This window comes from Penaeus monodon, chromosome 6 (genome assembly GCF_015228065.2).
Source record: "Penaeus monodon isolate SGIC_2016 chromosome 6, NSTDA_Pmon_1, whole genome shotgun sequence".
Lineage (NCBI taxonomy): Eukaryota > Metazoa > Arthropoda > Malacostraca > Decapoda > Penaeidae > Penaeus > Penaeus monodon.
The window spans coordinates 15,199,685-15,212,184 of NC_051391.1; the positions used below are offsets into that span (position 1 = coordinate 15,199,685).

At 33.8% G+C, this 12,500-nt stretch overlaps 1 protein-coding gene across 1 annotated transcript in view; it reads right to left on the bottom strand.

The window, feature by feature from the left end:
• Nucleotides 1-12,500, bottom strand: part of LOC119574263 — a 33,397-nt gene that overhangs the window by 20,221 nt on the left and 676 nt on the right. The gene's annotated exons all lie outside the window — the stretch shown is intronic.

A 12,500-nucleotide genomic window follows, 5' to 3' on the forward strand; every position in this document is an offset into this window, starting at 1 on the left:
ATAAATACACCATTCAGAAGGCACGAGACAGGACCAACATCTCCCATGACTACACACTTGGGCGCCGCCACTTATGAGCGTGAAGATGACCTGTTTAGAGCCGCGCGCGAGATCATAAGCGTGGCGCCGACGCCATGTTTAACAGAGCTGCCGTTATTTGTTTATCAGGCTCTTAGATTGTCGTTATCGTTATAATTATGATAACAACAATTAGAATTACTATCATTATCATATTACTATTATTTTGTTATTATTATTATTATAATATTTTTATTTTATTATCTTTATAACTATTATTATTTTTTATTATAATATTGCCTATAATAATAATAATAATAATAATAAATAATAATAATAAAAATAATAATATAATAATAATAATGTAATATATTATATTATTATTATATTATTATTATTATATTTTATTTATTATTATTATTATTATTATTATTATCATTATTATATTGTTATTATCATTATTATTATATGTTGTCATTATTATCACCATTATTACTATTATCATTATCTGATATTATCATTAGATGTTGTTATTATCATTATCGTTATCATATACTATTATTATTATTTTTTATTACCGTTATTAATATTATATGTTGTTATTATTATTATCATTATTGTTGTACTATATTATCATTATCATTGCTATTTTACTATCAATATCATTATTGTTGTTATTATCGTTATAATTATCATTATTATAAATATTATCATATTGTTATTATTATCATCATTATGATTATTTTTTGTTATCATCATCATCATCTTTGTTATTGTTGCTGTTTCTGTTATTGTTATTATTATGCCATTCGGTAGCTATTATTATTGTTATCATTATTGCCATTATTGATATCATTGTAGATATCATTTATTATTATTATTATTATTATTATTATTATTATTATTATATCATTATTATTTATTATTTATTATTTTATTATACTATTAATTATTATTATCATTATTTTTATTTCATTATCAGTATCATTATCATTATCATTATTATTATTATTATTATTATCATTATCATTATCATTATCATATCATATCATCATCATCATCATCATCATCATCATCATCGTCATCATCATCATTATGATCATTATCATCATTGAATACCTCATTTTTGGACCTTGTTTACATTGGTTTATGAAAAGCCTTTTTTGTTGATGCTGCGCTGGAGGGCTGAGTCACCCCGGGCTTCCTCTCGCCACCCTCCGCCGCTGCCATCTGCCTGCCGTCACGCCACAGCTCGCGCGTGCCCCGTAGGCGTGACAGCCGAACCCTGACAGCCCTTGCACCTCCTGTCATACATTGTCTCTCTGGCTGACAGTGAGTCCTGACATCTCTCGCCCTCCTGTCAGATACTGTCTTACTGACTTCAGAGTTCTGACAGCTTAGAACTCCTGCCATGTGTTGTCTCGCTCCTAACGTCATCTCTCTGACATCAGAGCCCTGACAAAGCCTCGTCTTCCTGCATACACAGCCTCGCTCTTTGTGACGTCATATCGCTACTATAAGGTCTTGACAGATCTCTCCCGCCTGTCATGCACAGTCTCGTTCACTACGCCGTCATATCGCCCACAACAACATCATCTCGCCGACAGCACAACCCTGACAGTAACAGCACACCCATTCATACATTATCTCTCTGACGTCATACCCCCATATAGCAAAACAGGACCATTGTATATCAGCTCTCCTGGCAAGGATAGGATACAGTAATTATCAAGCGGTAACTATAACTGTTAATTCGTAGCGGAACTGACGGGAAGGCATTATATATTTCTTGTTATAATCTTTCTTTGTGATGGAAATAATTTGTTTATAGCGCAGTCAACAAGATGATGATGGTAACGATGATAATGAAGATTCTTTATAGGGAACTTCGGAGCCACGATTTTTACTGTAAGTTAGTTAAAAAACAACGATGATGATGATACATTTAATAATTAAGGTAAAAAACGCTCGTGTTTATCGTATAGTCTATTAATAGATATGAAACGTGTAGCAATATATTTTAGGCAATACTTCGAGAAAAAACAACAGCGTATAGAAATAACGCTAACAGTAAAAATGACAACAATCAGAGTAATAACAACAACAGAAATAATAAAGATAAATAAGATAATAAGATAAATATAATGATAATAATGATAGCAATTAAAAGCTGAGTTCCCTTCGTGTATCAAAGGTTGTCTTTGATACACGATAATAATAATAATAACATACTTATGATAAGTTTCTAGAAATTATCATCGTCATTATCATGGTGATAACGATGACACTTACGAATTAACCGGTTAATATTTAACGAAATAAGGCTCTTTTTTACGAATTTTGTCTCCATTCCTGAAATAACGGAAGATTCCACTTCTTTTCTTAGCAGTTGGTATTTAAAGCTCATCGGGTGATTGTTTATTCCGAGAGACACCTCCACAACATGCAAATCAATAAAGAGCCTATGGGATTAGCCCAATAAATAAATAATAAAACAACAACAACAACAAACAAACAAGCAAACAAACAAAATAAATAAATAAAAACATTTATAGATAAAGTAAAATGAAAAGTCCCTGACATAAAGGTTTGGAAGTAGGAGATGGAGGAGGAGAAGAAACTAAGAGCGATACAATTTGCGCTATGCGTGAGAAGCATAATAAGAATAATTGTAATATTGTTGATACCAACAGTAACGAGATCGATGGCGATAAAGGCAATAGTGATGATAATGATGATGATGATAAAGATGATGAAGCAGAAGAAGAAGAAGAAGAAGCAGAAGAAGAGGCAGAAGAAGAAGAAGAAGAAGGGGATGAAGAAAGCGAAGAAGAAGAAGGAGGAGGAGAAGAAATATAAGAAAGAAGAATAAGAAGAAGCAGAAGAAGTGGAAGAACGAGAAGATGAAGGCGAAGTAGAAGCAGGAGGAGAAGAAGAAATATAAGAAAGAAGAAGAAGAAGAAGGGAGAGAAGGAGAAAAAGGAGGAGGAGGAGGAAGAGGAAAAGGAGGATGAGGTGGAGGAAGAAAAGGAGGAGTTGATGATGATAATGGTAATGGTAATGGCAATGGTAATGGTATTGGTAATGGTAATGGTAATAATAATGATAATGATGGTGATGGTGATATCATAGCAATTATTTCTTATCATTGTTGTTACTATTATTATATTATTATTATATTATTATTATTACTATTATCATTATCATTATTATCATATATATCATTATTATCATCATTATTATTATTATTATTATTATTATTATTATTATTATTATTATTATTATTACTATTATTATTATTATTATTATTATTATTATTAATATTATTATTATCATCATCATCAATATCATAACAACAACAACAACAATAATGATAATAATAATGACAATTATAATAATGATGATGATGATGATGATGATGATGATGATGATGATGATGATGATGATGATGATGATGATGATGATGATGATGATGATGATGATGATGATGATGTGATGATGATGATGATGATAGTACTACTACTACTACTACTACTACTACTACTACTACTACTACTATATAATAATAATAATAATAATGATAACAATGATAGTAACAATAATAATAATGATAATAATGATAATAATGATAATAATGATAATGATAATAGTAATAATAATAATAATAATAATAATAATAATAATAATAATAACAATAATAATAATAATAATAATAAATAGTAATAATAATGATGATGATGGTGATAATAAAAGTAATAACATGATAAGAAATAATTGCTATGATAATGATAACAATTATGATAATAATGATATTAATGATACTGATAATAATGATAATAATAATGATAATGATTGTTTAGTATGAATATTACTATAACTGAAGGAAAATATCAAATAGTTGTCATAGTGAAGAATCAACTCACGTACTGCTACTTATGTAAATGAATTGTAATTATGCAAATGTGCCAAATTCGGCATGTTGTGCTTTGAACGTCTAGATCGCGTCCCTCCATTCACAATGTTCTTTAGCACAACAGAGTAAGATATACAGATAGAAAACAGGATAGAACGACAGAGATTACCATGACTCGGGAAGAAGACAGAAACTTTCCCGCCAAAAAGGAAGAAAGTGTAACGTTTGCGGTGACGTTTTTCGAGATGGCATGTTTCGATAGGGCAAAAAAAATCTCCGAAAAATCTCCCAGTCGTGCTGTCGTAAATTCAAGGACCCAGCAAAATAGCATGTCAATCACGCTGGAAAACCTTGCTGTCCAAATTTTTTATTGCCTAGAAGAGAAAATTCAGAGGACTAATTCTAAAGGGAAAATAATTTGGCGCCATTCTGTTTCGTTTCGCTTTCTGCCGCTGATCCCTGGGGTTACGGCGAGACAAGGCAGCGGCGTCGAGCATGAGCAGCTCGCCTCAGTAATCCGATTGTAGATCGCTGCACTTGAGTGATCCAGATGTTCAGGCAGATATCTCTTAAAAAAAGAAGAAAGAAAGAAAGAAAAAAAAAAAGAGAATGAGGCATGAGATAGATTTAGAAAACAGCTTCGCGCATCTCGGTCGGCACTTATTGTGCTTAAACATGTGTTTTACAACATTTAACTATAAGATATGTCATCTGCCTCTTGGATGAACCACGCGTGCCTGCTGCACCTTGCGACCACGAAGAACACCACTTGATGATCTGGCTGACATACTTGGCACCCCTTCCTCGCTTCTCCTCTTCTTTTTTTCCTTTTTCTTATCTCTTTCTACTTCTCTCTTTCTTTTTGTAATGCTCGGGCGAAACTAGCCTTCGCAAATCTCATTTAACTGAACTGAATCTTTCCCTCACCTTTTTTTCTCTTTTTTTATGAACTCATTTTCTCCTCTTCTCTTGCCATTTATTTTTCTTTCTTTCCCTTTTCTTTATCCCACCCTCCCTTCCTCTCTTTTATTATCCAAAAATCTACCTCCGCCTTCTTTTCAGCTGATCTACCTCCCTCCCACTTCTCTTTTCTTTCCCCTTTACCCTCTTTATCTCTCTTAAATCTACCTCGATACCCACTTCCCTTCCTTACTTCCCCCTTTTTACCTCTCTTGACCTCCCTCCCTCCTCTCTCCCCTTCCCTTTCCTTCCCCGTTATCCTCCCTTTCCCCCTTTCATCTCCCTGACTACCCCGACGACGCTGATCCGTAAACACTTCTCGCAAGCGCCGTGGCATTAAGTGTTTTGTCCATGGCCTCGTTAATGACAATTAGTTGCGCTATTATCGTCATCAGAGTGCGCCGGGGAGACCAATTATAACGACAGAGACGGAGGATCTGCTGCGGTCGCTGCGTTATAAAGAGCATCGTTCGTAAATAGATAAGTAGTGGGTAAGTAATCGGATGAATAATAGAAAGAGGGAGGGAGGGAGGACGGACGGGAGGACGGGAGGGAGGGAAGGGGAATAATGGAGTGAGTGAATGAGTGCAGGAGGGAAGGGAGGCAGGGAGGGAGGACGGGGGAGGGGGAGGGAGGGAGGGAGGGAGGAGGAGGGAGGAGGAGGGAGAGGAGGAGTGAGGGAGGAGGGAAGGGAGAGAGAGGAGGAGGGAATAATGGATGAGTGAGGAGTGCAGAGGGAGGAAGAGAGGAGAGAGAGAGAGAGAGAGGAGGGAGGGAGGGAGAGAGGGAGGAGGGAATAATGGAGGAGGGAGAGAGCGGGAGGAAGGAGAGGAGAGAGAGAGAGAGGGGAGAGAGAGGAGAGAGGAGGGAGGGGAGGGAGAGGAGGAGGATGGGAGAAGGAGGAGAGGGAGGAGAGGAGGGAGGAGAGGGAGGGAAAGATGGAAATGAGGAGTGAAATGCAAGGAGGAAAAGGGAGGGAGGGAGAGAGAAGGAGGGAAGTAGGGAGGGAAGAGAACAGGGAGGAGAGAGGAAAAGAAGAGAAGAGAAGAGAGAAGTGGAAAAGGGAGGGAGAAAGAGAGAGAAGAGCGAGAGATAGAGAGAGAAAGAGAGAAATGAGAGAGGAAAGGGAAGAAAGAGAGAAAGATAGGAGAAGAGAGAAGGGCCAGAGGTTAAACCATTATTTAATGCGGCAATAGTCTTCAGAGAAAGAAATCGCATGAAGTGATATGAGAGCTAAAATAAGTAGCCGAGAAAACCACTTAAAATGAAAGGCGAATCGAGATCAGTGATCCAGAGGTAATGAAAGATTAGAGTGAGATTCCGAGAAGTAAATTCAGGAAATCCAATAGAGAAATTGAAAAAGGAGTGACGAAAGAACAACTGATAGAGATCAAAAAAATGTACGATAGAACGAGGAATGAAAAATGAAAATGAGATATGTGAGAAGAAGGAAGCTAAGAACACATAAACTGAAAAGTCTGCAGAACAGGAAATCGAAAATCCGAAGGATCGGCAATAGAGAGAAAGTGACGACGGCAAACCATTCACAAAATCCGAAAGTGCATGGCGTCCCTGACGGATATCACGGGTTTAATGAACTGATTACTGCTTATGGTATTTCGAGGAAATTAATTCGACGTCTTTGTATTTGTCCGAATTGAGAATGAGTCTATAGGAAAATTCAGATATGGATCTTGGAGGTCGAAAAAGATGAACGAATGGTAAGTAAAGCAAATGTGAGGACAGAAAAACAATAAGGAATCGAGGCTTATCTATTATATGAACGTACCGATAACGGAACAAAGGAAAAGACATTAACATAACCATCATAGAAAACGGAGTACAGATAGAACTTCGAGAGAGACAGATGAAAAAGAGAATAGAGGATACGAAACCGACAAGTGACTCAGCGGCGTCCCCCGCTGCAGGAACTCTACGGGTTTGATGGTGCACAGTTTATTACATCATCGCTTTGAGGTGCACTCTAATCTCGGGATGGCAAAGGATAAAAATCAGATTGTTTAAGAAGCTTGTGCATCTGTCTCTACAAATCAGGATTCGATCGAAAACAATCAGGTTGGGACTTCTTGGATTTAAAGAGTTCTAACATGAAGGAATTAAGGCCGACTGGAGCCTGATCGACGCGAAAAGACGAATTTCCGGTCGCAGCGGGACAACGATGCAAAGCAATTCGTTTCAAATTCCAGCATACGTGGTTTTCTTTTAGTAGCTATCCTAACAAACTCGGTTTACAAAGAACCTCCAGCAGATCACGCGAGAAAAACGAATAGCAATATGGATATCATAAACATGCTTGTACTAAGGCAGATCCATGTTCGCCTACGCACAAGCTCAGCGCGTGCGCAGGATTATCCCAGGTCACCGCTAACGGCCACTAGCAGCCTTGAAAGCGGGTGCGTGACAACTCATGAAATTAGCCGGGAATGACGGACAAGGCCAGCTTCCAGAGCAGCTTTGATGGCTCCACGTGCATCCGGAGAAACGGGCTAACGCTAACAGGACAAATACTTTGCAAAGAATAGGGGGTTTGGGGATTACGCTGGTAAGACTATCCAAACCATCTCGAATAAAGGATGTTACAGCGATACTGAGATACTCGACCCGCCAAAGAGATTTTGGAACAAAAGCGGCGCGATGGAAGAAATTGTTGTACAATTAGGGTTCAAAGGTGTTCAGCTGACCCGGCACTGTTCAAGCGTGCATGCGAAAAACTGAACGCAATTATACATGACAATACTACGGTTTCATGCAATGCGAACGGAAGATCAATTAAAACATGCATCGTTTGATCATGGCCAGAAAATGCCCAGGATATCCTGATAGGACAGATGAGACCTAAGAGAGACCGCTATCGAACCATAGAGGTCAGCTGCGAAACTTTGAGACGGGTCAGAGCAAACGTTTCTTAGACGTGACCCAGCTGCAGACTGACAACCGTCGGGAGACTGCCGAGGAATCCACAGTTGCTATTACGAATGCCGCACTGGGTTGATCGAGCGTGTACGAATGTAAAGCAGTGACTGAAGGACAAACCATCTTCAGTATGGTCAACTTAAGAGCAGTCGACAGTCAAGGCATCGAAGAAAAACGGTAATTTAATACATGACAAAAGCTGTATATCTAGCAAGTTGCGTGGACGTGATGAACTGGGATATGAGGGGACTTCATACAGCAATCGATCACTCAATGCCAGAACTAGCTTGTTCGTCACTTCATCATCCGTGTGATGTGACCTTGAATCTATCCGTGAAAGACAGCATCACATGTGGTTTTTTATGTGATTGGGACAAGGTCCCGAAGCGTAAAAGAAATTGTTGAATCTCGAGCCTTTCAACATTAAGTATTGTATAATGATCATACTTTAAATCATGATAACATGGATTATCTGAAGGTATAAAATATATACAACTGAACACACAAACCTAAATTCATTCTACATCCGATCACAAGAGCAATTTCAACACTGCACATCGTACCCCCAATGCCGTCGCAAATCATAATATGGCTCAATGCATGATACGTGATGTTTAAACCTAATGACATATGATCTGGATATCATCAATAATTGGCACGTACGTATGGGCACAGACAGGCTCGTGTTATTCCAACGTATCATTACTGAATCTTTTGGGTAACTAAAAAAGTTGTATGTTAAGAATTGTGAGTATATTCCGGCCCCAACATGAATTATTTAAATGAATTTATTTTCTTATTTATATGTTTATACGTTTAAGCATATGAATAGTATAAATATTTCAATTATTTAAACAAACTTAAGACTAACTTGTGACCGAGAAAAAGTTCTAGCTGATTCTTTTCGGATTTTCGAAACACTCATACTACCCCAACCAAACTAAACTTACTTTTTAAACACTTTTTTATTCATTCACAGTTAATACATTCACAACATATTTTTTCGTCAGTTCATCTCAAATTATTGACAACTTACTTTACAAACGATTCTTTTTTACTATACGCAACATAATATTATATATATATATATTAAAATATAAATATTATAATTATATATATAAAAAAACTTATATATGATATCTTAATCACATACAAAAACACCTTCTTCTCTAATTACTACAGATTATAAATGATTATTATACAAATATGATAATATTATATATGTAATATTTAGATACAACACCGACAGGACTCGAACCTGGGTCACCGGTTGAACGAGGAGTTGTTTTATGATATAATGGTCATAATCATTTAAAAAAAAAAAAAAAAAAAACACAAAAAAGAAAAAAACCACCACCAAACTAAAAAAAAAAAAAAATAAATAAGATAATAAAGAAAAAAAATAGTAGTAGTATAGGATGATATAATATGATCATATGTAATAATAGATTAAGATATTATTTGAATGAAGAAGAACGAAAATTTGAATCCGGGCATAAGTAAATGCATGAAAATATTTGATGATTTTTTTTCTTAAAAATGCCGACATACGGGAATCTTAAATTACATTACAGTTGAAAACCGTTTCTTGTCTATACAAGTGCGTACAGAGTCTAAAGGCATGGATTTTTTTTTCGACCACGCATGCGAAAATTAGCATATTTTAGTCAGGAATAATCTTTTAGCGAAGAGACAGGAAGGTCATAACTAGTACAACATGAATGGCTCTAAATTATGAAGGATTAATGTTTTCGGTAATGATATTAAATGATAATCACAAGAATAACCTATCTAGGGTGATAGCGAGGGAGGAGAGAGTGATGAGGAAAGAGGATGAGAGAGAGAGAGGAGTAGGAGAGGGAGAGAGGGAGAGTGTGAGAGAGATGGAGAGGGAGGAGGATGGATGGACGAGAGAGGTAGGAGAGAGAGAGAGAAGAGAGAGAGAGATGAGGACAGACAGAAGTAGTTAGAGAGATTAAGTCCAAATAGTAAAGATGCGTTCGCAAAAATATCGGTTCTATCGGAACATTAGCATGTAAAGCGAAAGTAATTTATTATTTTTTTCTCTTTTATATTCATTAGCCCCGCAACAATGACGAAGCGAATCTTTCTATTTTCTCTCTCTAGCTTAAAAAGTAATAATATGGAAACAAATGCAGTTTTTATGAACAAACAAAAACATTTGTGTCCCTTTTCTGAAGAAGATAGGAAAATAAATAAACGAGTAAATGTAATAAAAGATTAAATATAGAAATGATGATTTTTATGATAAACTGAAGCAAAAGCAAAAAGGCATAAAAATGATAATGGCAATGATAAAACGATGGCGATGGTGACAATGACGCCAGTGATGCAATAGCGATTATTTGGATGATAATGCGGATGGTGATGGATGATGATGATTTAGTGATGATATGTGTGTGTGTGTGTGTGTGTGTGTGTGTGTGTGTGCTTGTGTGTGTTTGTGTGTACAAGAATAACAGATCCACTCGGCAAGACGCCATTAGTATTTGGCGCTCAGCCCAGAACGTGTTTTTTGAGGGAGAGACTTCAACGTGCCAAAAATAGTTATCTTCACACGTTTCCTGTTAAAAGCTCAGGAAAAAAATAAAATTTCTTATCCTGCAGCCATGCCATGTTTTCAGCGAGTGTTTGTACAACAGAAATGTATGCATGACGACTGACAACCAGAACCACAAATACGATTTAGTGCAAACACGCATGATATACAGACTTGAACCAGACATTAAAGGTTTGTTTCCTTTAGAGACTGAATTACGTCAAATTAAAAAATATATACAATTGAGCAGAATATAAAGATACATTACATTTTTGTTGGTTATCTCACATAACATTCTGGCATCGACGTGAATCTTCGGCAATTAAACGTGAAATGATGCCAATATATAATTAATCATGTATCATTTATAATTTGTTATTCTTGTGTTTAATAAATAATAATAAATAATGATAATATGAAAGGCCGAGTTCCTTTCCCTGATAGAGCTTTGGGTTCGTAACATGTTGTTTTTAAAAGTAATAGAAGTAATAGTATTGATTATGACTATAATAGTTATAATGATGATATCAACAACAGTTATAGCAATAATAGTAATTACAAAAAACAACAATAATAATAATGATGATTATGGCAATAATAATAATAATAATAATAATAATAATAATAATAATAATAATAATAATAATAATAATAATAATAATAATAATAATAATAGTAATAATAATAACAATACAATAATAACAATAATAATAATGATAATGGTAATAATAATAATAATAATGATAATGGTAATAATAATAATCATAATGATGATGACGTTGATAATAATATTATTATTCATATTATCAATTTTGATAATAATAATAGTAATAATAATAATAATGATAATGATAATAAAAGATGATAACAATAATAATGGTAATGATGATAATGAATAATGTAGCAAGAATTATAACAATAATAACAATTAAAATAATAATATAATAATAATAATGATACATCACATCAATAAGATAATAATATAAAATAATAATAAGAAGTAATAATAATAAATTAATAAGTAAAATATAATATAATTAATGATACATATTGGTAAGAATAATGTATAATCATAATTTATAATAATGATACAATGATATGATAATAATAATGATATAAATAATAATAATAATAATAAAAATAATAATATAATAACATAATGAAATAATAAAATAATAATAAAAAATGATAATATAATATAGTTATAATGATAATAATAATATAATAAGAATAATATGATGATGATGATAATAATGTAATAAAAAATAATATTAATAATAGATGATAATCAACATCTATACAAAATAATGATAATTAATAGCATAATATGAGGGTATGAAATACATATAACAGGTAATGATAATAATATATGTGTAATTGCGCTTTTCTTACATACATCAATTAGTATGTTATAGTAATCCATGATGTGTGATATGAAGCTTCAGATATGATAAGATCACTTAGAGAAGATCCACTCATATAAAGCAAGTGATATATGATATTATAATATATGGTATAATTTTCCCTTTTAATTGGGTTTTAAATTATTCCAATTTACTTTTACACTCATTGTTGAAAAATGTGGTTTAAAAGGTAAATAATAAATAACATAAATAATAAAAAAAAAATTAAATGATATTTATATATTATAATTATTTATATAGTATATATAATATATTTTTTATAATATAATATATATAATATATAATGTATATATATATATACTATGTATATATAGTGTATTGTATTATATATATATATATATATATATATATATATAAATTTATTTATTGATTTATATATATGCTTAACTATAAATATATATATTATACATATGTATATGTATGTATATATATGTATATATGTACACACACGCACGCACGCACGCACGCACACACACACACACACACACACACACACACACACACGCACACACACACACACACACACACACACACACATATATATATATATATATATATATATATATATATATATATATATATATATATATATATATATATATATGAACGCCAACGAACATCGGTATTCTATAATGGTGAAACTCAGCCGAAGGCATTATTCTCTAAACACCAGACGCTCGGTAGCCAAACT